Source organism: Sebastes umbrosus, chromosome 23, assembly GCF_015220745.1.
Source record: "Sebastes umbrosus isolate fSebUmb1 chromosome 23, fSebUmb1.pri, whole genome shotgun sequence".
NCBI lineage: Eukaryota > Metazoa > Chordata > Actinopteri > Perciformes > Sebastidae > Sebastes > Sebastes umbrosus.
Window position 1 is genome coordinate 11,610,754 of NC_051291.1, and position 26,875 is coordinate 11,637,628.

The 26,875-nt window shown below is 41.8% G+C and overlaps 1 protein-coding gene across 2 annotated transcripts in view; it reads left to right on the top strand.

Annotated features, from left to right (window-relative positions):
- syt1a (synaptotagmin Ia) overlaps positions 1–26,875 on the top strand; it is a 185,179-nt gene that overhangs the window by 82,799 nt on the left and 75,505 nt on the right. For both annotated transcript variants that reach the window (XM_037759999.1, XM_037760001.1), the window contains exon 4: positions 6,546–6,638. The gene's annotated coding sequence lies outside the window, so the exon portion shown is untranslated. The remainder of the gene's footprint in view (positions 1–6,545; positions 6,639–26,875) is intronic.

Genomic DNA, 26,875 nt, shown 5'->3' on the forward strand with positions numbered 1-26,875 from the left:
TTTATTGTTTCTTGTGGTGGGCTCGTATGAGTGTGCCACGTCAGATTCAGCAAACGCCCCTAACTTCAGATAACCGTGTAAATGACCTGCGTAAACACGATGAACGCAAATGAGTTCCATGAGAATTGGAAATTAGCATAATTAACGCCCCAGAAGGCTACGCGTCCTGCCCCATTCATCTGTCTCTGCTAATATAGCAGCTTGCTGTCTAAAGACACGCTCTCTTCCAAAAGCCTGATGCGCCTGGTTACGCTTCCCGTTGACCTTATTACATACAGAGACAAATGAACCTACAATCAGAGCATAATTACAGTTGTTTTGCAGCTTGAGATTATCATATATTATTGTATTGTGGTGTTATACAATAGCATCAATGGCCAATTTAAATGAATGATGATATCGTTAGGCTATATGAATATGTTTAGAATTCTATTATAATTGGAATAGAGTCAAGCAGGTTAATGTCATCATGATTAGGAGGTGTAACTTATATAGGATTTTCAAACTCAAAATTGCTTCAAAGTGATGAAACATATGATGCATTAGTGAAAAACTTACGTATCTCATTGGACGTACCTAGGAAAAAATCTAAATACAAGAAAAATTGGTGAATGTGGCAAGTTCTCATAAATCACTTGTATAAGCCACTTCGCCCTTAAGCGAGGGGTTCTTGCATGAGGCCCATTGTACGTTTGGACAAAAGTGCAGCCCAGCGTCCCAAGGAAATACGGCCATTTCTGCACCAAATGGGTGTGCAGTGCATTTGACTTTCATGCAGGAGCCTGGAGTTTGCATCCATCACAGTGTTTTATTTGCCATAAACACAATCTTATCCAGAAATTATTTGCGCAGATATTGTAAGAAGCTAGATTTTTTTTTAAATGTTGACATGGTGGATTCGTGAGATACTGCGGTGCATTAGGCTTGAGAGGGATTAGGTTCTGCCTGAGAGCTTCCCATAACCTTCCATAAAACCTGGCAACCCCTTTTTTAAATGTATTTTACTTAACTTTATCTTATACTGATGTGGGTGGGATCTACTGAAATGGGTGGTAGTGGGCTGTAGTGAGGTTTGCAGTAGATAACCACAGAGCACTGTTATCACTACTGCCAGCTATGTATGTTATTCATTTTTGTGCAAAAATCTATAAAGAGATTTGGAAAAAAATGTCAGCAGTGGACATAACCATAACCACTGGCTTTGAACCTTTGAACGTTTTTGTCAGACTCGTTACAATATTGACATTTTATATTCATTTATTCATACAGGAACGTCAATATTGGACGTTTTTTCAGAATCGTCCAATACTGACATTCTTATGTCTGCTAAATTAAAGTAATATAATGTCTAACACTTATGACCATAATCATATCACCTCATATAATTCCCTTTAATAGCATCATACTGACATTGTGGAGAGTCCATTTTCCTATAAGGAAACCGATATGGAGAGTAGTAAGTGCAAAATATGCTGCTAAGGACAGATAATGTTTCTTTTAAAGATTTGATTCACGTTCGCAGACATGTTGAAATTCCAGCGGTCACCTTGTTTTCCGTGCATGATGCGGGTGTGCGATTTTATCTGGAAAACGTCCCTTTGCACACAGATACAGTATATAATAAAAAACACACCCACGACTTCATTACCTCCCCTGATATTGAGCAACGTAAAGGACAGTGGTTTGGAGCTATTACAAATAACAGCACATGATATAAACACATTGGATTTACATTGTCGCCCACATATAATACAATTTGAGTGTAATAAAATGTGTGTATCATTTGCAGTTAGTTAGTTAAATGAGTTACAAAAGCTTCACTTCCTCTCTGCTGGTGGTTGAATAAGCCCAGTTATTTGCAGTGTCCAAAGGTGACCATTCAAATGCTCCTGACATTTCGGGAAATTGTCCTTTTTGTTCGCCCATCTCTCTTTATTTCACCGCCTTTTTTCTTCTAAATGCCATTTCGCCCTTTTCATTCCTCTTTCACCCTGTCGATCCCTCTTCCTCCTTTTTCCTTTTCTTGTACCATCTAGGTTCACCACTGGCAGGCTCCGGGTTTGAAAGATTAGTGCTTTTTTTAGCTTTTCTGTTCATACCGTATGCCTCGTCCGTTTCTTTTGAAAGTTAGTGTTGCAAGCAGAGGAATAATGTTTGTTTAGATACTGTACTTAGAGTGGGTTGACTTTTGTTAAAATTACAAAAAAAGGTTTTCAGGACTTAATGCTGATGCACCGTTTTAAAACTCCTTTTTTCATTATGTTCAGTGTCATCGCTCCTTTCTCAATCAATGGCTAATTTGATGTTTTTTCTGCATTTTTGCATTGATGAAGTTTGAGTTTTGTTGGTGGCACCCTTTACTTTGAAGGCCTTTAAACATTGGCTGAGTTTTCAACATATTTTTGTTGTTTTGGTCATGAGTACTCTCACACAGAACGTGAATATTACGCAGCGAAAAAGCGACACTTTTTTTCCAGAGTGACCTTGACAAAGGCAGTGCAGACCAGACCGACTTCTACTGTTCTTACCTTTCACAATAAAAGCACCTAGACATATAATATTCGCTGGCTAGTATTTTGCATTTTCGTATACTTTATTCATAACACCCCCGGTGTGTAAATGCCCAGACACACCAACCTGACATCAAAGAAGTAGCGGCGATGAAGGCCGACTGTTGCGTTGCCTCACGTCGCCTGTGTCTAGGCCGACAAGTTGCACTAGAACACACCGCAAAGACTACAGCCGACGGCCAACTACCACGTATGTTCTGCACCTGCGTGAGATGAAATAACACTCCACACCAGCAGGTTGCGGTAGTTTGTATTCGTCATTCAAAAAGGGAAACCGGAAGCGGATATACAAGCCGTTGTTATGATACGTACATGAAACAAAGCAGCGTTTGCCGACCCTTTTCACACCCCTCTCACTCACCACTTACCTTTATTCCAGATGGCCATATCGTTGTGAAAATAACCGAGTATTGGAACGATCAGATAAGAAATGATGAAAAATGAAAAGAGCCTTCTGTGAGACTTCACTCTTGCTTTCCTCACTTCCGTTTCTCTTCTCGTGCACTGATTCGTTGAAGCTGAACAGCCAATCGGAGTGAATTCTCTCACCGACGAGCTCTGCCTCCGATTCAACATGCTGAGTCGTCTGGAAAAACCTCCGACACAGGCAGGCTAGAGCCGACGGTGCGGGACACACCTCAAAAAGTAGGCCGACAGACGCTCACTGAGGGCTGGCTGTCGGCTTGGTGTGTCAGGGCCTTAAAGGCCTTTACTCTTTGCTTTTTCAGGCACAAATTCTATCATTGCTTAAGCAAACTTCCCAGCTCTTCTATTTATCACAGATAAACTGCCAACCCCAGTATCTAGCATGTATTCGCCAAGATACTTTAACCCAGATAAAGTGACAATTTATTGGATTCTGAATACAAGACGCACCATCACTCTCAAGGTTTCCATTTTATTGAGGAAATATGTTATACACAGTATAAATCTTCCATATTCCAGTCCTTTAATGTAGTTGTTTTAACATAAACAGATAAGTGCTGCACCTTTAGAGCTCAGTGACGTCCACAGAGGGCAGTAATCTGCACCCAGAGACCCAGTTCAGTCATTAGCGATTTATAGCTGCCTACATTTCTCCTGTTAAGGGAGCCATTAATCTCAATAACAACTCATACTGTATACAGAGTGTTTACTCTCTCGGAGAAATTGTACGGCCAAAACTATTATCTATCTTCCTGCCAGTTTGCAAGAGAGATAAGCTCAGAGGTGTTGGAGGTGTGCAATTTTCAGCCGCTAGCTGTGATATAACACCGGGATGTGTGTTTAGCCAACTTTGTTCGGGATGGGCAAATGATATTCTCCATAGCAGGGTGGCCCCGCTCCGCTCAGCATGGTCACACTGTTTCCCCTGCTCATTAGGGCTGAACCATAACACCGCTGGGTCCACAAATGTGCACCGAACCACATCACCTCACCCAGCGATCGATCCCCTCGCGGCCACACAACACAAGACACAACACAAGACACACACAGAGAGCCTTATGTGCAGAGGAGCAAGCTGTGCAGTGTCCAGGCAGGGTGTCAGTTGGTTAATCATTAACACAGACTCCCTGTTTGCTTTGCCTCTGTCCCGGTTAAATGTCTGTTAGCTTTTATGCATGTGTGTGTAGTCAACAGTGTGCTATCAGCCTGTGCGTTTTATTTACACGCTGGGCTCTCTCCATAGACAAAACACATGTGCGCATACAGTACACACACACACATTTGACATCTGTTCACGCCCGCTTAGTTACAGTTAGCCGCAGATTTCTTGTTCTCAAGCAGCTCTCAAATGAGCGTAGAAGAGGGATGTGTTTGTAGAGTAGAAAACGGCCTTGTAATTAATCCGTAGATAAAACAAGCAAACTCTTGGAAGGTAAATCCAAGGTTTTCCTGAGGAGAGGATTGATTGGAAGCGAGACGACCCGTGGAGGAAATGAGCGCGTGGCTGGAAGGGCAGACAGGAAGCACAGAGAGGACAAACACAACCAGCAGGGTGCTGCAGAACTCGTACTCATAGATGCCAATTTAAAAGCATAAAAAGTTGTTTTTTGTTGTCAGTCTTTCATAATGGTCAAGGTTTAATGTTACAGGCTGCGTACGTCTCAGGTTTCAAATATCATGTTGGATGTGAGTCTTAAGTAAAACCTTGCAACTCTGCCTCCCTACTTATTGTAAATTCCCTGGCTAAAATGTAGCTTCACTCCATAACAACCCAGATAAATGATGTGCATCTACCATGCCACAAGATAGAGTGCTGGTTGTGGCACAAATAACATAACATGATAATGACCAAAGCACAAATACTGCGCAGGTAGTACTAATCTGAATTCGGGCCCGGTTTTCTTTTTTCAGTTTTCATCTGTAATGAGGATTTTATCACAAACTCAGTTATTAAAAAGTTATTTTCCAATCACTATTAATTAAATTCCATAGTTTGTGAGCGTATGATTGGCCTTAAAGAACCAGTGTGTAACATTTAGGGGGATCTATTGGCAGAAATGTAATATAATATTAATAAGTATGTTTTCTTTAGTGTATAATCACCTGATAATAAGAATCTGATTGTAAAAAGCTCTGATCAATGGCAGTAGACCAAACTACTTCTGCATTTCATGCCAGTAAAGCACCATTAAAACATCCTCACCTCCATCAAATCTGTTGCCGTTGGCCTCACTGTGTCCACTCGAGTGGTCAAACGAGACTCGACTGCTGCTTGGCAGATTCGTGCTGCCGGTCCACCTCTGCCTTTGCATCTGCTGCCCCCTCCCTGGGAGATCCGAGCGCCACATCTGGTCGGGGCTTAGGAGTCGGATGGGACGCCAGGCAAGCTCCACGAGGCGGTGCATTAGCATACACTTACTCTGGGAATGCCCTTGAATAGCTGTCTGAAGAATGGGACGTGAGCGGCATCGAATACACCAGCGGGACCTGGGGAGAGACGGGGAAGAGGTGGAGTGAGACAGAAAGATGGGGAGGGGAGAGAATAAAGAAGAAGAAGTGTGAATGAGTGGCGGTTACGGCGTTAAAAAAGGACGGTAATCATATACAGTATGAATGCCTCATTAGCATTATCCATCAATCACACCATCTGATGGTATTAGGACAACGCGCTTTGTCTTTCCAAGACCTTCATCCTTCAAGGGTCAAGGTCAAGGAAAACTTTATTATCCCCTAGGGGCAATTTGTTGTACAGTCAGCAGTACCACACAGTCATCAAACAAATACAATAAACACAATAAATAGCCTATTAAAGGCAATAAATACAAAAGCTTACAATATACAACATTACAGGGCATTGTTTAGGAAACCAATGGCAGTCGGAACAAAAGAATTTCTGAGCCTATTGGTCCTAAGTTTAAGCAAAGGATAGGATCAGCTAGGACTGACTGAACCTTCTTCAAGGTCCTTCTTTGGAATAGAGGAGTCAAGTCATTCAGGGTGGTGCCTGCAATTTTGCTGTACACTTTGACTATACCCTGCAACCTGTTCCTGTTTTTGAGGGTAAGCAAACCCATACCAGCTGATAAAAGAGAACGTCAAGACATGGATGGATGTGTGGAAATGCACGTCTAATAGTACCCTCAATTGATCTTTGTTTTCACGGAGCAGAGGGTGCGAGTGGGTGAGGGGAAATGTCACAAAATAGTGAGCTGAGAGAGAAAGGGGATGTGTGCTTTTTGTCTGACAGAAGAAGAGCAAGCGATGGAGAGGGAGAGAGAGAGAGAGAGAGAGAGAGAGAGAGAGAGAAGTTGGGGGAGGGGGCTGGAGTAGGTGGGCGGGAAGAGAGGAGGCGAGTGTCACTGACAGACAGAGAGAGAAAGGGAGAGAGAGAGAGAGAGAGAGAAAGGAATAGCGAGCTGCTCGCTTGCCGGAGCTGTTGACTGGGTGTTCGAGTGTGCGATCGAGAGTGCTTCTTGAGCCGTTGTGTGAGAAAAAAGGGGACATTGCTTTGCTTTTTGAGCCTTTTTTCTTTTTTCTTTCTTCTCAAAGTGCCACATCGAGCTCCCTCGGCGAACGCAGAACTTGTCTGAACCCCTTTCCTGGGATTGTAAAGAGGACCCGGGGAAGACAGCGTGCTGCCAGGTAAGAGAGACACACAAGAGCATATAGCAGTGTGGGGATGATGATAACGTGGTTGTATGGAGCTCTTGTTTGTGTTGCTGCTTTGAAGTGAATACATGTCATGCCTGGGTTGAAACGGAGAGAAACGTGCTGGTTTTTTGATGTGTGTGTGAGAGCAAACATGGCTCGCTGCCGGACGCTGTACTGTAAGTGTGACGGGAAGAGTCAGGTCGTGTAGAGGAGGAGGAGGAGGAGGAGGTGTAGTGTCTTTTTGACAAGCTCATGCAAGGATGGCAGATGTCAGATTTACAATGACACAAATTTGGAGGAACTGGAAAGACTTTTTGTTTTTCGTCTCACTTTCTTGTTTTGCCACAGGTTCCTTTCGCCCTCAAATAGTGAGATGAAAGTTGACATCTCTACACATATAATCTGTATTCCTGAAGTGCTCCTGTGGTTGCTTGAAAACTGGTCACAATATTGGTTTGTGATCCTTGGCATCAGTGACAGGCTGGGATAAGCGGACTCCCACGGAGGGGTTAGGCCGAGCTCCAGATCGACGGCTGCTCCTCAGGCTCAGCGTGGCAACGGTAGCAGCAGTATAGCCCCTTAAAAAGAGATTTTGCCAGTTGTATCTATAGTAGGATGGCGTCGCTTCCCAGCCCAGGGCTTGCTTTCTTTGTCATTTAATAAGAAGTTCGACTGTAATCGAATCACCTTCCCCGCTGTTTGTCATTTCCCCTCTGTCATTCCTTATCTCTCTACTCTCATTATCCCAGATTCAGCTGAAATGAACTAGTCCATCTTCCAGTCCTTTTCCCCGCACGCTGCCGTATACAGTACGACTATTAAGCAAAAGCCAGAGGCTGAACAAAAGCTCCCTCTGTTCTTAATAACATTTGCACTTCTATTATGTCTTTTTCTTGTCTCATTTTAGAGACATGAAAGAGGTGGAAGGTTGGCAGATTGTAGGGGCTTCAAATGGCCCCCTCTCTATTGTCTTGAACTGGAACGAGCCATGAAAAGCCAACACGCTGCTCCAGTCTTTTCAAAACGCAAAACTAATTCAGTTGGATTTCAGCTTTCCGTTTTGACTTCATTTTTTCCACCACCTTCCAACTCCTTTTATTCTCCTGCGAGGTCCATTAAATCCTTTTCACATCCACTGCACCCTATTTCTGCTCCACGGAAAATGGATTTTGTACAACTCATAGTGGACCCTGAACAATCTGCTCGTATTGTTGCCATTGTTACCGTTTTATGGAAGCATATTTAATTCTCTTTGAGGGACAATTCACTCTTTTTTTTCTTGAAAACGCCCACTGGCATTGTCATGAGATTTAACAACTACTGTGTGTCCATGGTGTGTGTGATGTGTATCCAGCTGTGAGATCTCCCATTGCATCAATAGTTAATGAGCGTCACTATAGCACTCATTCACACGGCTCATTCACACAGTGTTTTTTTGTTTATCTAAAGCCTTGGGTGACACGCACTGTACTGTACCATTATGGAGCTTAAACACACAGCTCATGCCTGAGTTGGATCCAGGCAATATGTTGACCTTCACACGACCTTGGAGTGTTACGGTGGGTGTTTGGTTGGTTATTAAGAGGTGGCAACATTTGAGGGTTGTCTCATCAATCTTATAGAGAGAGAGAGAGAGAGAGAGAGAGAGAGAGAGAGAGAGAGAGAGAAACATAAAAGTGTTTTGGAGGGGATGAAAATGATTCTTTTGAATCTGTTAAATATTTGCAAAACAAAGGAACCTGCTTTTCCTGTATTTGGGTGTGTGCGAGAGTTCTGACCGGCTCACTCCGTCCCATAGACGTTACAGTTTGCCTGCCAGCTCCTTTTCGGTCCACTGGATGCAGTCCGCTCTCTTCCGTGACTCCGTGACTCATTGCCTCGTCCTCTCTGATTGGCTGTCTTTTCTACTCCGGGGGGAAAGACAGGACGGAGAGGGGTCGGCCTGTCATGAGCGGGGATCAGCCGTCCTTTTCACACAGCATCCCTACTGGATGCACATTCACAAAGGTCTGGATGTTAAAACAAAGGCATGAAGTTGTAATAGTTTAGAAAAGGACAGGGAACGCTTTTTTTTGTTGCTGAAAGACTGCTTTTGTGTCACCGGCTGCCTAAAACATGCACACATTTGAGCGAATAAGTATCATTCCTACTCGAGACGCTCCTCAGCCACAACCACAGTCATGTTTTATATCCATCTAAGGGGATGTATTCAGGCCTCTCCAGCCCTCCCATCCCTTTGTAGATGACGCTGTCACATGTGACAGCTCTGAAGCAAACAGGGCGTGGAGCTCTCCGCCTGCTGAGACTCTTACAGGCTGAGTGGAGATCCAAGCTGCTCCACCCAGTAACCCAGCCAGCAAAAATCATATTTATAACCCCCCCCTTTGTGCTCAGTGCTGGTTCAGAACCACGGACAGCGCTGCTGTTCAGACGGAGGGAGGTGGATACGAGCAGAGGAGGTTGGACATTTCAGCACCACCTCTTGTGGACAGCACCAATAGGCCATACTGTAGTCAAGGATCAGACAGAAATGGAGACTTTAGGAGTATAAAGAGACATATTTTAATCTCACAGCGTCAAAGCAGATAGAGGAGGATCTTGCCTTGTTAGTAACTATTATTCACACGGTGATTAGATGATGGGGACTTTACATTTTGGTTGCAGAAGGCACTGTAGCTGAGAAGTAATTACAACAGTTGCCAAATTGGTAAAGCTTACAAACAAGGTGTGTGCTTCATTGCCACAGCGCATGTACAGTATGTAGTTCACTGGAGCTTTACAGCTTTGTTTGCAGTCAGGGATACTTATAATGCACTTTCATATAGTGCTCTATAGCTGTATGCCATTTTAAAGGCCTTTTACTCACCCGGGGGTGTGACAAATAAACGACAAGAAAGTGTGAAATTCTCGCCTGCAAATGTTATATGTCCAGGGCTTTTATTGTGAAAGGTAAAAATAGAAGGAGTAGATCTGGTCTGCACTGCCTTTGTCAAAGTTGAAAGGAGTAATACAGTTTGCTGTGAGTACATCCCAGTACGAAACACACAGGCATTGAGAGAGACGTCACTTACGCGACTTTTGGGTGTGTAGTCTTTCTTAATACGTATTTTCACAGTCTTATGCTTCTACAGTTTTGCAACAAACTACGACTTTCTTGACTTGCAAAATAATCTTTTTAAATTGACAAACATCATATGTGTGATTTATGGCGCTATTTAAATGGGATCATAAAATAATTTGTCTCTCACCGTTAACTACTTTTTGTATTTTTCCCAAAATACGGTGGTCCACCGGAAGGGGAGGGACTTCGTCTCGCTTTAGGGGAGTGACGATAATAATTTCACAAAAGTAGACATTGTTAGATTTGAGATTTATCCTTGTATAAAAAAGCTGCTATATTACAGTAAAATTGGAACCAAATAGAAACTCTGTTTAGAAAAAAACTCCCCTTGAGCTCTCCCACTTCAGCATTTGGTGACATTGCTGATTGGCACATTAGCTCTCTTGTTGCATCTACAAAGATCACAACCACAAATCCTTCACTTCACTATGCCCTGCTCAGCATTAGTGCATCATACCCAAGACGAACACTCACTCCCATAGCAACACGCTTCATTTCACACCACAAATCATTGTGATTTATCTGCTCTGGCTGTAATAAATGGGATGTATGCACCAGTTATGGCTCTGTCGATCCATTTTATTGATTTTAATGCATGTTTTTATGATGTATATCACGGCCCCATGATTCACATTTATTGTATAATTACACTCGTCGATACAATAACATTTTTAAAAAAATAACTAGGGCTGCGTGTTCTCATGGTTGCAAATCATCGTTTCATAAATTAATTAGATGTATCTTACATCTTGTGTGTGATAACGGTTAACACAGCAAGAGGGTGCGAAATCAGACGTGTTATTTCTGTAAGGGCTGTTAGATGAAAAGCTCGCTGTAGTCTGCTCTCTGATCTTTGGTGGTGGCTTTCACAGGGAAACGTTGGATGTGGCCACTCGTCGTTGCATTGATACAGCAAAGAGAGAAACTGGAAAGATAAAGAGCCGGCTTCTGCTCATGCATTTACCCTCCACGCACACACACACACACATGTCCACACAAATATGCAAAGGCGGGCTCAGCATGACATTGATTTTGTGCCTCGCTGCATGCCCTCAAAGTACAGAGCATCTCCAGCCCCCTCCTCGCCGACACAAACAATAAAAGCTGCACAAGTCGTGCCCTAAGGCGTCTGTTATCACAAGCGGACGGCGAAACCACCTGTCACTCCTCTCCCTCTCTCTCTCTCTTCTGAACCTCCATATGCATGTCCTCTAATTGAGACGGCTAATAACTAAGCAGGGTCATTTGTATATGTATGCATTAGCATAATTGAATAGGCATGAGTTAAGTGTTTTCCACTGGTGTGTTAATAACACGGTCTGGAAAAACGAGGGCGAAACACATGCGCGGCTGTGTTTGTTCAGCTCGCCGCTGTCTTGAGCTAGGAGGCATCCATCCGTTCAGTCCCATCCCCTTTTGCCCTTCCTCGCTTCTTTTTTCCCTCGTCAACTGTCAGAGTCATAAAACTAAGGTGTGGTCATTTTTCTGTCGTCTGAGACGTCTTGTCTCTTTCGGCTGTGTGTTGGCCAGAGATAATAAACCAGGGGACTGTCCCCAGTGTGAAAACAGACATGTGTGGAGACGGTCACTGCAAGTTTATTTTTCTTCTGTCAAACAGACAGCGCTAGTGAGAGTTCACACATGCTTTTCCCCCTCTGACCTGACCACAGAGGCCACCGCCACCTCTGGAAGGTAGTCAGTTCTTCACCAAGTCCACACTCCCGTCAATAAAACCTGCTTCCAGCAGAGGAGACTCACAGAAACACCGCTGGCAGGAGGTGGGACACATGAAGAGAGAGTTGATGTGAATTGGGCTTAAAAGTGAAGAAAAGGATGAAGCGAGGATGTATTTTCCATCTCGGTACGCTGCAGCTGTCGTCCTTGTCACTGCGCTGTGTAAATCAGTGCACTGTCTGAGCGGAAAAGAAGAGCTGCTTTTTATCACCACATCTCTGACTTTACAGAAGGATGCATATTCACCAGAGACTTCTATTTACCGAGAGGGGAAGGGGCTAAAGCTGGCAGCGACAAGAAAGTGCAAATTCTTTCAGCACTCAGTGCACAGGTTACTGAAAGGTAAAAGGAAACCTGAGAGTAGCACACCTCAAACGCATTTAATTGTTGCATAGCAACAACCTACTGGTTTTCAGAAGCACAAAGCAAAAGCCTCGCTTTGTGTTTGACGGAATATGAAATAAAGGTGACGGACAGGGGAAAAATGAGGATAAGAGAAAATATCTTACCTGAGCTGTGTCATGATTAGAGAATATTGACGTATACTGATGAAACTTTATCCTGTCTTTTATCATAGATCGTCTAATCTCTTGCTTTGCATCACATGGATGTAAGAGTTTTAGCCTTCAACCTTATCAAAGCTCAAATTAGTGGAGAGACAGTCCTTTAATTTCTTGGATCAGAAACATGATCATCAGAAAGATCCTGAATTTTGATATAATCAGAGCAATGTGTAAATTTAGATTATTATGCAAGCATAAAAGCATGTTAGGATGAATTCACAACTGTTATACTGTGGTCAGTCTGAAAAGAAAAAGTTTGCGTGGGAATATAAACTAACTAAACAAACTATAAAAAGTTACATGAACATGTAATACATGTATTTATATCATAGACTGTATATAAGAAGTGGACGTACTCTCCGTGACGTCACCCATTGTTTTGTGGACTGCCGTTTTGAAGCCTCGAGTTCCGCATGTCGGCCGTCGCAATCTTGGTTTTTGGAACCAGAAGTGACACGAGACGGTGAGAACTAAGTACAACCGAACTTTGAATAAGACATTTTTAGGCGACCAAAAAGGGTTACAATTAACTTTCATGAACTGAAAACACACTGTGAAAGAGTTCAAATTGTAAGACGAAAACACTGACAACTCCCAGACTGGACAACGCCGTGGTAGCGACCTGTCAATCACAAGGTAGCCACGCCCTAAAGCATCCCCTGCTTTATGGTCTATTTGACTCTAAATGGTACCATAATTTACTAAATGAACATCATGCTGTATTGAAGAAGACTTGAAACTAGCGATTGAGACCATAAACTCATGTTTACAATGTTTACTGAGGTAATAAATCAAGTGAGAAGTAGGCTCATTTTCTCATAGACTTCTATACAATCAGACTTCTTTTTGCAACCAGAGGAGTCGCCCCCTGCTGGCTGTTAGAAAGAATGCAAGTTTAAGGCACTTAAGCATTGGCTTCACTTTTCAAAACCGGAGGTTGCCGCCTGATTTGATATGTCAAAAACGTGACATTTTTGACAGTGTACTAAATTAATGAAGGCATAAAATACTGAATTATCAGGCACACAAAGAAAAATACATTTATATAGAATAAGGAATTGTGTGGAGACCACTGACCCTGTCCCACCACCGGCTCCTGGTGTCCGTTAACTGCTCGAAAACCAATTTTAGATTTATCTCACCTCCTCTTGTGTTGGTTACTGTTGATCAAAGTCTTTGATTTCGCCATCCACTGAAACAACAAGGACAAAACACAGTCTTTGTATTTGTCCTCACGCTCGATTGTTTCTAAAAAATTGGATTTCCAGCGGTTCCCTCTTTCTATTTACCAGGGTCAGCGGTGTCACCATATCCCTTTAACCTTCCAGTCAATCCTGGTTTACTGCAATTAAAGGATCCATCATGTTAAAAGGCTGCCACAGGAAAGGAAAAAGCCAGGAGGTTATCTTCAAAATCAGACATTTTCTCCAAACTCTGTCCTTTGATGCATCGACATGCCCTGAAGGAGAGCAAGGCTGCGGTAAATGGAGGGTAATCACTGATCTTAGATGTTCACTTGGGAGTATATTATCAGATTCCCCACAGAGGAGGTCCACTATGGGTGAAACAGATCCCATTACAGATGGGGGGGCTTACAGTTGCAGTGACATGAATACGCACCCACGCAAACGAATGCTGCATTCATGTGCAAAATTGTGATCGATGTCGTCATGATTGCAAAAGCTGAGGGAGAAAAGAAGCGGCGTCGCGGATGCATTTCAGGGCTTTTTCAAGTTCCTTCCTCTGCCCGCTGAGTGCAGAGAGGCAAGTGGGTCATGCAAAGGGTGTTTCTTTGTGAGCGTAAATTCAACTTTTCCCCCTTGCATTCGTTCGGTGAGGACTCGCACAAAAGCCAGGTTTGAAAAGCAATCAGTGCCTTTTTTTGCATTTCCTCTGGAGAGACACACCCTGTGATGAAGTGAGCGGAGAAACGAGAAGTGAAATGTTTAGGCAGCACCGTAACAGTTTCTTCATGTCTTTATCTCTCGCTTTGTAACGTCTGCAGTTTCACATCACCTGCTCTCAGATCAGAGCAGAAAGGTAGAGACACAGCGATGTGTGAGATCACTGTGATTAACGGCGGCACGTTGAGCTCAAGCATTATTCATCCGTCGTCACCTTCACCCACTGCCAAAAGTCGTGACTGAATTTTTTTGGGGAGGGGAACGAGTTGTTCCTGGAAATCTGAAGCCAAATGAACAAAATCTTCAAGCTCTTCCACATGTGAGTCTATTACCTGAGACCACCTTGGAAACCGGCGACATATCATGTTAGACAGACAGCCTCTATTATCTCTCGCACAGCTGCTTGCTTGTGAAAGGAAAGTTAAGATCCAAGGAAGTTTGTTGGCAGAGTAGAGGGAGGCTGTGTTAACAAGCTTTTAGAACAAACAGCAATTTGTGGAATTAAAATAATCTTTTCCAAACATATCCTCCACATAGTGTAAATGAAGTTTTTCTCTTTTCGCCCAGCCCTCCCTCTCTTCCCCATAACTGTCAGTATAAATAACCTCTCTTGCTCCTTATAAACCCCCAGGAGAAACAAATTACCCAGGATGCATAGAGAGAGAGAGAGAGAGAACGAGCTGCTGGATTATTGTGGCTCGCGTTTGACATTCACTGAATACTCTGTGCTAATTTACAGTTTCCACCAATAGTCAGTGCGTGGTCAGAGTTTACCCTCGGGACTAAACTGTCTGTAGGGAGTGAGTGCAGAGGCCAAGATACAAAAAAAATGTTTTACTACTTTTAGAGGGTAAATCGGACTAATAAGTTGTCAGCAACTGCACACTGGTGTTTTGCATTTTGTAACATACCATCATCCCTACACTGTACTGATTGTTACAACTGCATCTCTATTTAGTTGCTTCTTTTAATTTATAGTATTTTACATATATGTATGCTCACTCAGGATTTCATTTAGTGCTGAAACATTTGAACGGAAAACAAAATTAATCTGAAACTGTTTTGCAAACATTTGTTCCAGCTTCTCAAATGTGAAGATTTGTAGCTTTTCTTTGTTTTTTATATCATTTTAAATTGAACGTCTTTTGGGTTTTGGATTCTTGGTCGTACAAAACGAACCATTTGAAGATGTCACCTTGAGCTCTGGGAACTTGTGATGGACATTTGATAGACTGAATGATTACTGGGTGGCATTTTACTGTGCAAGCTGATTTCATACACTTTCGTAACCATATCTACGAAAAGTAATGCACTGTTATATACTGTCGTATACATGTATATCCCACACAATCATTCGGTGCGTAATACACGTAATTGTAAACCAGGATGTATAGAGGGGTGAGTGAAAAAATACCAGACTTTCGTGTGGTGTCCCCGTGTGAAAACAGAAATCAACATTTATTTATTCATCACGTAATTTGCGTACTGAAGTAACACACCTTCCGGAGTTATTTTAAGCCAAACCATGATCTTTTCCTGAACCCAACTTAATAGTTTTGTTGCCTAAACTTAAACCAAGTTGTTTCCTGTGAAGACGGAAGTTTATTTTTTAAAAGACTGTATGCATGGGACGAGCTGAAGTTGACACGTTACTGGACATTCGTAGGAAAACGAACGAAAAGGGAGGAATAACTTTTTTATAAGATATCATACGAACCGTCGTATGAGAATACGTTGCATCACGATGAACAAGGACAACGTAGTTTATAAAAAATCCCACGTAAACCTTCATTACATTAATCCTCGGTTGAAAATAGTCCTCAACAAATACCATTTACTCCTGTTTGAGTAAAAAAAACTACAGTGCAAACTTTTTACTCCTTTCAACCTTGACGAAGTCAGCGGAGACCAGATCCACTCCTTCCGTTCTTACCTTTCACAATAAAAGCTGTAGACATATAAAATCACAGGAGAGTATTTCGCAATTTCGTGTCATTTATTCGTCACGCTCAAGATGCGTAAAGGCCTTAAGATTATTATACTATCAGAAGCAGTATTCAGAAGTCACTCTGTTGTATATCAAATTATTCTACTCCCAGATTTCCTGTGGTGAAGAGCATTAATTGTCTTTCATCACCATAGCACAAATTGTTATTATGTCCAATGTGTCCAGAAAGGTGTCAGTCCAGTAGATGGAAATTACTACACTGCATAGTGATTTACTTGTAATTGCATTCTTCAAATTTGTTTCGCAAAACAATCACTGAAAATGTATTAGAAGTGACAAAAATTAATACAACGCAGACACTGACAAGAGGAAAAAGGAAAGGTGGAGAAGGTCAGCGTTTACAACGGCTGTGTAATTGGAAACAAAATGCGATGTCAGTCACGTTATTCTCTCCATATTTCCTCCGTCCGGACAAGAAAGTGTTGATGGTGTTGGAGCTGAAGGTTTAAGAGCTTTTTAGTGAGCTGAATTACGCCCTTGAGGCACTTTTTTTTTCGAACCTGAATGCACCAGTCAGATCAGTGACAGTGTCTAACCTCAGGTTCTCCTTCCTGCGCACGTCTCTTACCCCACCTGCCTTTTCCCCTTTAGTCCATCAATCAATCCCGCCCGCATCACGCTCTAGTAAGCTTGACTGGCACTAAGGAGGGAATCTAACCTTAGAGCGCAGTGTGTGGCGCCAGCTAGTTCATATACATACATGCATATAAAAACGTTGCTTTAAATGGCAAGCAAACTTGTGACGCCTACACTGAAATACTAGATGATAGCTGCTCTTTGATTCTCAAAGATTTATCTCCTCATACGACACTAGCTCCTTCACAAGACCGGTTGCTTCAGCTGGTCAAGGACCTTCCTTGTCAGGTCATTTGGCTCTTTAAATGCCCGTCTCCTCTGTGCTTTCAATGCTCATCAGGCCCCCCCCTGTATTGATTCCCCACATTGATTCCATTCAGCTATCTGTTTGTCTCTGAGCATCCAGAAAATATCCTATCATGTCTGTGTGCACGTTATTATACCACTGCGCACAGCATCTGAGCCGCATCCTCCTTTTGTGTCAGCGTGATGAGTGGTGACAGCGCTCGGAGTCATGTCTTTTGTTGTGCGCGCGGGCATATTGTGCGTCGTTGTGTTTACCAGATTGAGTCGGGAGCTTGTTTGTCGCTCCTAGGCAGCGCTGTGCAGGCGGGTGGGGTCGAGGGTTCAGGGTCGACCCCGAAGTTGCGTTTTCCACACCACATGACGCGAGTATCGCTGTGCACCGAATGACCGACCTGGACATTCATTGTCCCTGATGATTAAATGCATCATGTCGTGATTATGTAGCTCCTGTCAGTGTCGTGTACGCTTTACACATTTCTGTCTCTGCTCACTGCCGACGGATGACAGCGCAATAATTACTGATATGTTTTTTTAAACCCTGGTGGTAATTAAAAAATTCTGACAACAGTGTGGAAATCAAAATGTTCAGGCATAGTCTGTTCACTTCAATGTATGAACAAACCAGGGATGTCTTGAGAGAGAGTAATGGACAGGATGGCCATCCACAATCATAAACTGGTAGAAATTAGAGCTGCGACAGGCTCTAATTAAGTCTCAAGACACACCGGATTAATATTACACCTCTTTTGTCGGGGAAATGCAGAAGGCAAGGACAGAAAGGAAGAGTAGATGACGCATGACAAGGAAGAAGACAAAGAGAGAGACGGAGAGGTGCGAAACAAACTTTTTCAGGAGGGGTGGTAATAAGAGAGGCTTTTTTGCAGCGTGAGCTCGCAGATGGCTGGGCTGCGTTTATCTCCTCCTCACAGCATTGTTTCCATCTTTCGGGACGACTCTCCCAGAGAGATGAGAGAAAGTCCCTCAGACTGTCCGGCCCTTATCTGCTTTAACAATATACGCTCATCATATTGTGGCAGAATGTTTATTCGTCTTTCACTGCTAAGTCAGACGAGACGCTCACAAAACCTCTGATGTTTGCGGAAGTCCTGATTTGATTATTTACAACTTTTTGACATTTGAGGCACAATTTTCCAGTATTGTTGAAATTAATATCACACTATGAATGAAAATATGAAAAATAATCACGCTGAAACAAATTGTGTTTCCATTGTGATGTTTGACATCTAGCTAGGTCTGCAACTAACAATTATATCCATTATAGATTGATCTGCAGATCATTTTTTCGATTGAGTTACTTAAATATTAGTCTGAAAATGTAAATTTTCTAAACTAAAAAAGCTTGTAGCTTGTAACTGAAATAGTTGCAAATGTTTAAAAGTGTCTGACAAACAGTACGAAAACTAGGCCCGTCACAATAATTACTTTATCGACTTATCGTACGATATACAGTATGAACATGAGCCTCGATTATTTTTATGTTATCGACTTATCGTACGATATATGACATGACTTCAATCATTTTTTCGTTATCGACTTATCGTACAATATACAATATAAAAGATTTTATGTGTTTTATTTATTTAGAATATTTAAATATTTTTTTCACATTCCAAAGTCTGAATACCTTTAAGAATTAAAACTTCATTGCCCTTTATGTATGTGTGTTTGTTTACATTATTATGCTATTATAGTATCATTATAACAGTGGCATAAAATGGTCCTAAAATGTATATATCGTCCAACAAAATTAGTTAACGTGACAGGCCTACCAAAAACCCAAAGGTATTAAATTTACTATTAAGAAGACTGAGAAAAACAGAAAATATTCACATTTGAGAAGCTTGAACAAGTGGTGTTTTTGGGGCATTTTCACTTAAAGATGTCTTAAATGATTAATGGATTATCAATTAATTGACTCATCGTTTCAGCTCTACACCAGACTTAAACAACTTCGTATCCATTTGGACTAAATACCAGTAAAAGTCGACAAATGATACCGAATTATCACCCAGCTCTACAGCTTATACTGTATATCCATAAGTCATTCGTCCTCCTCGATGAGGCAATAACAAATAGAAATTCCATATTTTAGTTTTTTTACTCTCCCATGCATGTGTCGCCTTAGCCATGCTGTGTTTGCAGCCGTCTATAGTTCCTCTAATTTGGCCAAAATCTGCTCGATTGTAAGCAGATTCTGTTTGCTTTGTGTATTAAGAAACATGTGGCATAAATTGGTGACAAGAGCTTGACAAAGGTACCCTAACATGAATCTGTTTGGAGTCTGTCCTACAGTATGTCCTCGCTGCAGCAGCTGTTACCGCCTGTTCTTTCCCAAATGTTCCAAAGACATTAACAGGCATAGTGCAACATAAAAAAAATGATCAGAAAATGTCTGGCAAGCTGTTTCTTTCCACCCCCAGGCTGCTAGAAGGAGAACAGAATTTAAAGTATATCAACAATTTTGGTTAGTTTACTTGAACGTGTGTCATTAATTACAATTTATGTATTTATAGTACCATATGAACTTCTCTTAAACAATCTGTGGATAAATATCAGAGGCCAAAAATCACTCAGTCCCTGTTAAAACTCTTTAAAATTAGAGTTCAGATTAACCCTCGGTGTATCAGTACCCACTGCACCTTTTGAATATGAGATATTTGATGCTTTGTGTTAATATATGCACAAAAAGTATTCGACAAAGTAGTGTTTCTAAAAAGAACAGGTTGTATTGCTACCACACATGCAGGTTTATACAAACAAAAACATGGTCAGATGCTTGCGAATGTGTCTCCGTACGAAAGACGGAATTTGTCACATCTTTATTTTTAAGGGAGCTGAATTTTCACACTAATTCCCAATGTTCTAGGATGTGTAAGGGATGGCTTAACACCATGCACCATCCTCCGTTTCCATGACGACTGTGATCCCTGTATGATAATCGGATTCCCACTATAGCTGTGAAAACACTCATTCCTGCCTGATCCAAGAAAATTATAACATGAAACCGCAGTGAGGAATGTGACTGTGTGATGATAAACAGCCGAGTGAAGAAATGCTTTGTAGCCGAGCCAGCCGGCAGGGTCGGACCTCGGTGAGTCTATTCATAACTCCGGCACCAAGGTAGACCACAAAAGCTATAGCATGGTGGAGGAGCTAAGCCATTTACTGAACAAGGAGGTATTAGCAGCAGTGGCTGAACAATCCATTTTGTTTTTAACATGTGCACTTTGGTATTAGAGGAAGAAGAGCATTAACAGTGAATAGCATTATAAAATCGCCTGCGTCTCCCATCACATAGTGGAGGAGGAAGAAGCACAGGAAGCCATTTGTTGTGTGGTTTTGTTCGGACAGCATGCATTTGAGAGATTATTTTTTGGGGTATTTTATGCCTTTATTTGATATTTATAATGGAGAGAGACAAGAAATGTGGGGAAATAGAGGAGGACAATTACATCAAAGCAAAACGGCCTGGCCGGAGAATTAAACCGAGGACTCGGAGCTCAGGGCTTTTGTACACATATTGTATGCGTCATAACCACTTGACTACCAGAAATTAAGTGATACAAGTGAAATTCCATGATTCTCGACACCTAATTTGATACTTCAGTAAAAAACAAGAACAAAACAATAAATAAATGTTTGCGAATTTATTACTAATCCCTGATGATTCGCCTCTGGTTTCTCACCGAAAACTAAATTTTACAAGATTACATTTGAGCACATCATGAAAATATTATAATTTACCTTTGCCCAATAAATCACATTTCACTGAATATAGCTTGAACACATCATACTCTAAATCAATGCAATCTCCCCACATTAGCTCTGACTCAGTCTAACTCCAGCTCTCGTACTACCGATTTCAACACGGATTTGTTGTTCACAATGTAGCATCATCAGGGACATTTTTGTCCCCTAGACGCCGGATGTGTTTTGGCCTCTACTCACTACTGAGGTAGCGGTTCTTGTTAGGCTCACCTATTTTCTTTTCTTTTTTCTTTCCTGTTATTTCAGCCTGGTCTCCTAAAAATTACGTTCCAATACAACGAAAGTGTATTGTCAATTATGTTTCGAGGGAAGCCTGTTTTCCCCTGGATTACGTTTGTTTTTGACATATCACAAATACATTTCTAAACAAAGACACCTACAGATGTCTCCTGGATGAAAGTCCTGTTGGTTTAACCCATCCACCACCACGACCTCCTCCCTACGCAGACTTCCGCAGACTTTCGCAGACTTTGTCTGAGATTTAGGGAACTTTCACACCTGGAGTTCAGTTCATTTGGTCCAAACCAAGGAAAACAATGTGTATGTAAATATATCATGAAGTCCTGTGGTTCATCAGTTTTGCTTTGGACTGGTTGTTTAGTCAATTGACAAACATGCCACAGTTCTTTCGAACCAAACCAGACACGTTAACCCTCGAAATTTCTTTTCCAAGAGCACACTGGCAAAAACAAATCGCATAAATACAGCATTCTTAAAGTAAATACAACACAGACAATATAAAGAGGGCAAGAACGTGCTCCACAACGAACATGGAGAAAACTCAGACATGTATTTGATTATATGATTGCATGAACATTGTTATCCAGAAGATCAATAAGTCACTGAATAACAGACATCCGCGTTCACGTCTGCCTATTTAATTGCATCCTCTTTGTTTCCAGACGCTGAGTTTTTTTTTTTCCTCTACACTGTAGCTGAGAGAGTAAAAGGCTTGACTGCATAAATTCTTTTCACTGGCACAGTCTTAGCCTTTCACATTTATCTCCAGCTCAGAGTATGACAACTATAGATCCCCTCTCCTTTGCACAAGACAAATGACCTCATTACCGCAGAAGACCATTCAAAATAGGATCACGTCAGGCACGGCAAAGCGCTTCTGAGGAAATACAGACCACTGCTTCTCAGAGAAACCATCAAAAGCACATTTGACAGACCCAGATGGGTTTTTAGAGCTTGTTTGGGCTTTCAACACACATCAAGAGGCTCATCCAGAACCACCGGTGGACTAAGCAACAGTGTCAGTTTCAGTGTAATTTAATACTGTCCAGACGTTCATAAAAGAGCAGCTTCTACTGAGGCTGATTTGCTGCTGAGGACACATTTGTTTCCCCGTAATGAAGTTTTTCTGTGTACTGACAGAGATACGCCTGCAGGGCAGCACTCCTCCTCTGGTTTACAGTGTGTATATATGTGTTTCCCCCTGTGTTTTCATAGCACTAAGGGAGCAAAAGAGAGATGGCCCAGGCACACAGTGTTCTCCCTTGTGGGAAATTAGTGTCCGCATGCATAATTTGCAGGAGAGGATAGAATGCTCAGGATTAATTTCCCTCTGCTATGTACATTAAAGACCTGAAGCCCTCTACATTATCTACAGATCACTATAACTTGCCTTGTTAAATAATTCATGTGTGCAGCTGTGTGTGAGCGAGAATGTTTGATCCAAACTGTTTGATACCAGGTGAATCCGCCGCCAACGCCTCCTGGTTCTGTTAACAATCAACCTCGAGCAATTTAAGGGGAAGTTGGCATCGCGTCGGCATCGCGTTGACCTCGCGGCTCCAAAGGTCACAGCTGTCATAGTCCTTTTTTAAAAAGTGGAGCTCATTGATTTGGATCTGGACAGAGCTGCTGGGAACCGTCGGGGCTAATGAGCCCAATATGCTCTTGTGTCCAATCACAAACCATCAAGCCTGATTCATAATGGCAGACCTTAATAGCATGACTGATAGGCTAATAGACCAATCATATTTGTGTCAGTCATCCAAAATAGGCTTGCTCTTTACAGTGGGTTCAATTGATTTGCATAAATCATAACACAGTACAGTTTATGCTTTTGTATTTATTGAATTTCTAAGAAAGAAAACTCAACAAGATATTTTAAAGGTCCCATATTGTAGAAAGTGAGATGTCTTTTTTTGAATATAAAGCAGGTCTAGGTGATTTATAAATACTGAGAAAGTATCAAAATGCTCCATCCTAGGAGAAGCTGTGCTTTTAAATGAGCCATCAGGACTTCCGTAAAGTTGTGATGTCACAACGATACAGTCACCAGTAGAAGTGCAGCTTGAGTCTAACACACACACAGTGATTCCCTGGCTACAGTGACGCCATAAAGACCAGAAAAGGCTGACCAATCAGAGCAGACTGGGCTTTTCCAGGAGGGGTCTTAAAGAGACAGGCGCTAAAACGGAGTGTTTCAGACAGAGGGTGAATACAGGTATATTCAGACAGACAGTATGAGAAAAATAATGTGTTTTTTGAACATTGAAGCGTGTAAACATGTTCTAGTAGAAACCCAAAATACAAGTATGAACCTGAAAAATTATGATATGTTAAGTTTCACTAGGGAAAAGTGAAAGAAACACAGGCTTTTTATCAACCTAAATCACTACATTTATTTGCAGTAGAGAAAAAACGTACCCACTAATTGATAAATGAATAAATATAAGGAGTCAGGAGATGATAAACAAGAAGAAGGAGAAACCTATTTCTGCTACACAAGTTCTATAAACTGGATTACCTCTCCGGGCCTTTTAAAGTATTCAAATAAAACAACCCGAGAGGGTAAAAATCACTCTTTGCTCACAGCTCACAGACTTATACAAACCCACATGTGCTTCGTTTCAAAGATTCAAAAGCCAAATAGTTTGGTAAAAATCTGCTATGGATTACTGAAATTCATATTCATCTATTTTCAGCATTATCTTCAGAAGCCTCACATGTGACGCTCACATCACACCTTCCCGTTAAAATGGCTAATGCGGTGTCACTCATCATTCAAATTCCTCTCATCTCTGCACTCAGAAAGCTTTCATCTCTCTGCGCGACTGCTAACTCGAGAGATAGCCCCCTTACTAGTTTCCATATCTGCCCATCGACCCCAATAAAGTTTTGCCAGACTTTCCAGTCTGCCTTACTTGAGTGAGCTACTCCAAGCTTTTTTAACTTAAGAGATGGCAACGCCTCACTAGAGAACAGCCGCTTACAGGAAGTAACGTCAAGTTGCTTTTTTTATCATCTGAGTGACTCTCCAGATTATTCATGCTGGCTTTTGCCCCTCAGGTTGAGCCACGCTTCTCACTCGATGTTTATGCAGGTTGTCAACACCTGACAGAGGACGAAGTAGCGCTGGCAGTTGGTTTCCCTTTGCCTGATCAGTCTGGACTGCTGGCCCACAGCTGAAGGTCAGAACAGGGCAGCCTCTCTCTCTCACACACACACACACACACACACTCATGCGCATGAAAAATCAGGCCAATTTATGAGGAGATTTATGGAGGAACCAGCAGACATCTGGAGGGAGCAGGAGGATGCTGTGAGTTGTCCAATTAGACAGAAATTAAGGAAATTTGAGTTTGTGTAAAACTTAGCGGCTGATCATAATATCTGAAGATGAAAGCTTTTGCTGAAGAAATTCCTGCTTATATTATTCAGATAGTCATATAAGTAGTTTTATTAAATAACATGTATTCAGTATGGTAATTATAGTCTGTGTTTTTCCACTGTTGAGCTTGTCTCCTGAGATTTCAGAGGCTCTCCAGCAGCCAAGTGATGGTTTGACATTATGTCATAACAAGTAAAGCCGTGCTATTTGTTCCTTTTAGCGTTATTTTGTTTTTATTCCAACCTCATTATTCAAAGCCACGACAGCCTTTGTATGTAAAGCTGACATTGATGAAGCAAGAAGGAAATAATGACACCACTTGCACATATTTCCGTCCCGGCTAGTGGTGCACTCATAGACTGCATATAAGAAGTGGACGGAGTCACCGTGTTGTCACCCATTGATTTGTGCATTGCGATTTTGAAACCTCTAGTTCGGCATTTAGGCCATCGTCATCTTGGTTTTTGGTCGTCGCCCTCTTTGGTTTTTGCAACCAGAAGTGACAAAAGAGGGTGGAGCTAAGTACAACCAAACGCTCAATAAGACATTTTTAGGCAACCAAAAATAATAATACTTATAATTAACTTTCACGAATTGAAAACACACTGTGAAAGGATTAAAGTTGTAAATCACAATGTAACCACGCGCTAAAGCATCCCCTGCTTTATGGTCTATTTGACTCTAAATGGGACCATAATTTACTAAATGAACATCATGCTGTATTGAAGAAGACGTGAAACTAGCGATTGAGACCATAAACTCATGTTTACAATGTTTACTGAGGTAATAAATCAAGTGAGAAGTAGGCTCATTTTCTCATAGACTTCTGTACAATCAGACTTCTTTTTGCAACCAGAGGAGACGCCCCCTGCTTTGCTGTTAGAAAGAATGAGAGTTTAAGAAACTTCAGCATTGGCTTCACTTCTCAGACCCTGGAGTTTGCCCACTGGGTGCACTCAAGTGCCACCACAAGAGTTTCCTTTGTGTTTTCAAAGCCTGCGTGAGAGCCATACCAAATTATTCTCCATGTCTTGGCTAAGCTCTTTAACAGAGACAAAGCGGTTGTCATTTTTTCCTAACACCACCTAATTCCCTTAAATGTCACATGAACACATTCAGCTGGTGCTGAACGGGGAGCGACCTGCTGATGTTTCTTCCCTCTTTTGTATTCCTCTTTATAGATCGATACCTCGGTTTGGCCTCTGTGTATTTTTCCCCGCCTGATAAAATCAGAAGATCCGGTTGCACGAGTTCATAAATATACTCTAGTTATCCTTTATTTGATTGTTTCCCTGGTGGCAATATCTGAAGCAGTGAGTCACAGAGCAACAACGCCTCAGGAGCGATGTCGCCTCACAAGCTGCTTCTACTTCTAATTTAAAGAAATCAAGAGATCTTTTCTGACATCTGAGACTCTTTCTCTCACCCTGTTGCTTCTTTCAGAACTGTTCTGTGGATCGCCCGCAGTAGTGCCTTCTTACAGGAAAGTCATTTCTGAACAAGTGCGGATATTTCTCCGCACACCCCTCATGGGATAACTAACAGCTTGTTCAGTCAAGGGTTATCAGCTGCAGATGGCTGAAGACAATAAACATGATCAAACACGGGGGTGGGTATTTTGAGGCAGTGTGTCTTAAGCCAAGTCATAGTACGATGCTGCGCCGCCCTTTTCTGGCAATCTCTCCAGATAATCTATTTTAAGTTTTCCCTGTATGCATCAGTTTGACTTTTCATATAAAGCAGCACTTATGATTGAATATCAGAGGAGGCACAGCTTCTTTACCAACTATGAACAATCTAACCTGTGTAATGAGATGTGCGGGCCGCCTCTCACTATTAATGGCTCCTATAAATCACCTATTTATCTTTAGCTCTCGACTAATGCTGAGTATCAGCCTTTTTCTCCCTCCCTACAGTGAGCCACCTTCAAGCTATCCTGTCCAGTAATCTTGATTAATTCTGTTTACCTCAGTGCAGCCATTATAGAGAATGGGCCCTATAATTTTTAGCAGACGACGTCTTTGAGTTGAGAGGTTGACCTCGATCTCGCTCTGCTCTTTTTTTTCCTCAAGGTTGCCGGCTTTCAGGAAGTTAGAGCAGAAAAACAACATTTCACACATTTTATGCAGTTTGTTGTTATTCGCTTCCTTCCCCTTCATACTGCAGCACAAACTGGTTTCCAAGCAACGTATCCTCATACAATGGTTCATATGATATCTTATGAAAAGTTTTTTGTGCGTTTTCTTCTTCTTTTCTTTTGTGTGATTATCCAGCAACACATGACGCACATGTCAATTTCCAGTCGTTACATGCATACATTCTTTTCAAATTTTTAGGCAACAAAACTACTTAATTAGGTTTAGGAAAAGATTATGGTTCGGGTTAAAATAACTCCGGAATTAGCGTAACTTAAGTACAGAAGTTACGTTACAAAAACTACTTAATTAGGTTTAGAAAAAGATTTTGGTTTGGGTTAAAATAACTCCGCAATTAGCGTAACTTAAGTACAGAAGTTACGTTACAAAAACTACTTAATTAGGTTTAGAAAAAGATTATGGTTCGGGTTAAAATAACTCAGGAATTAGCGTAACTTAAGTACAGA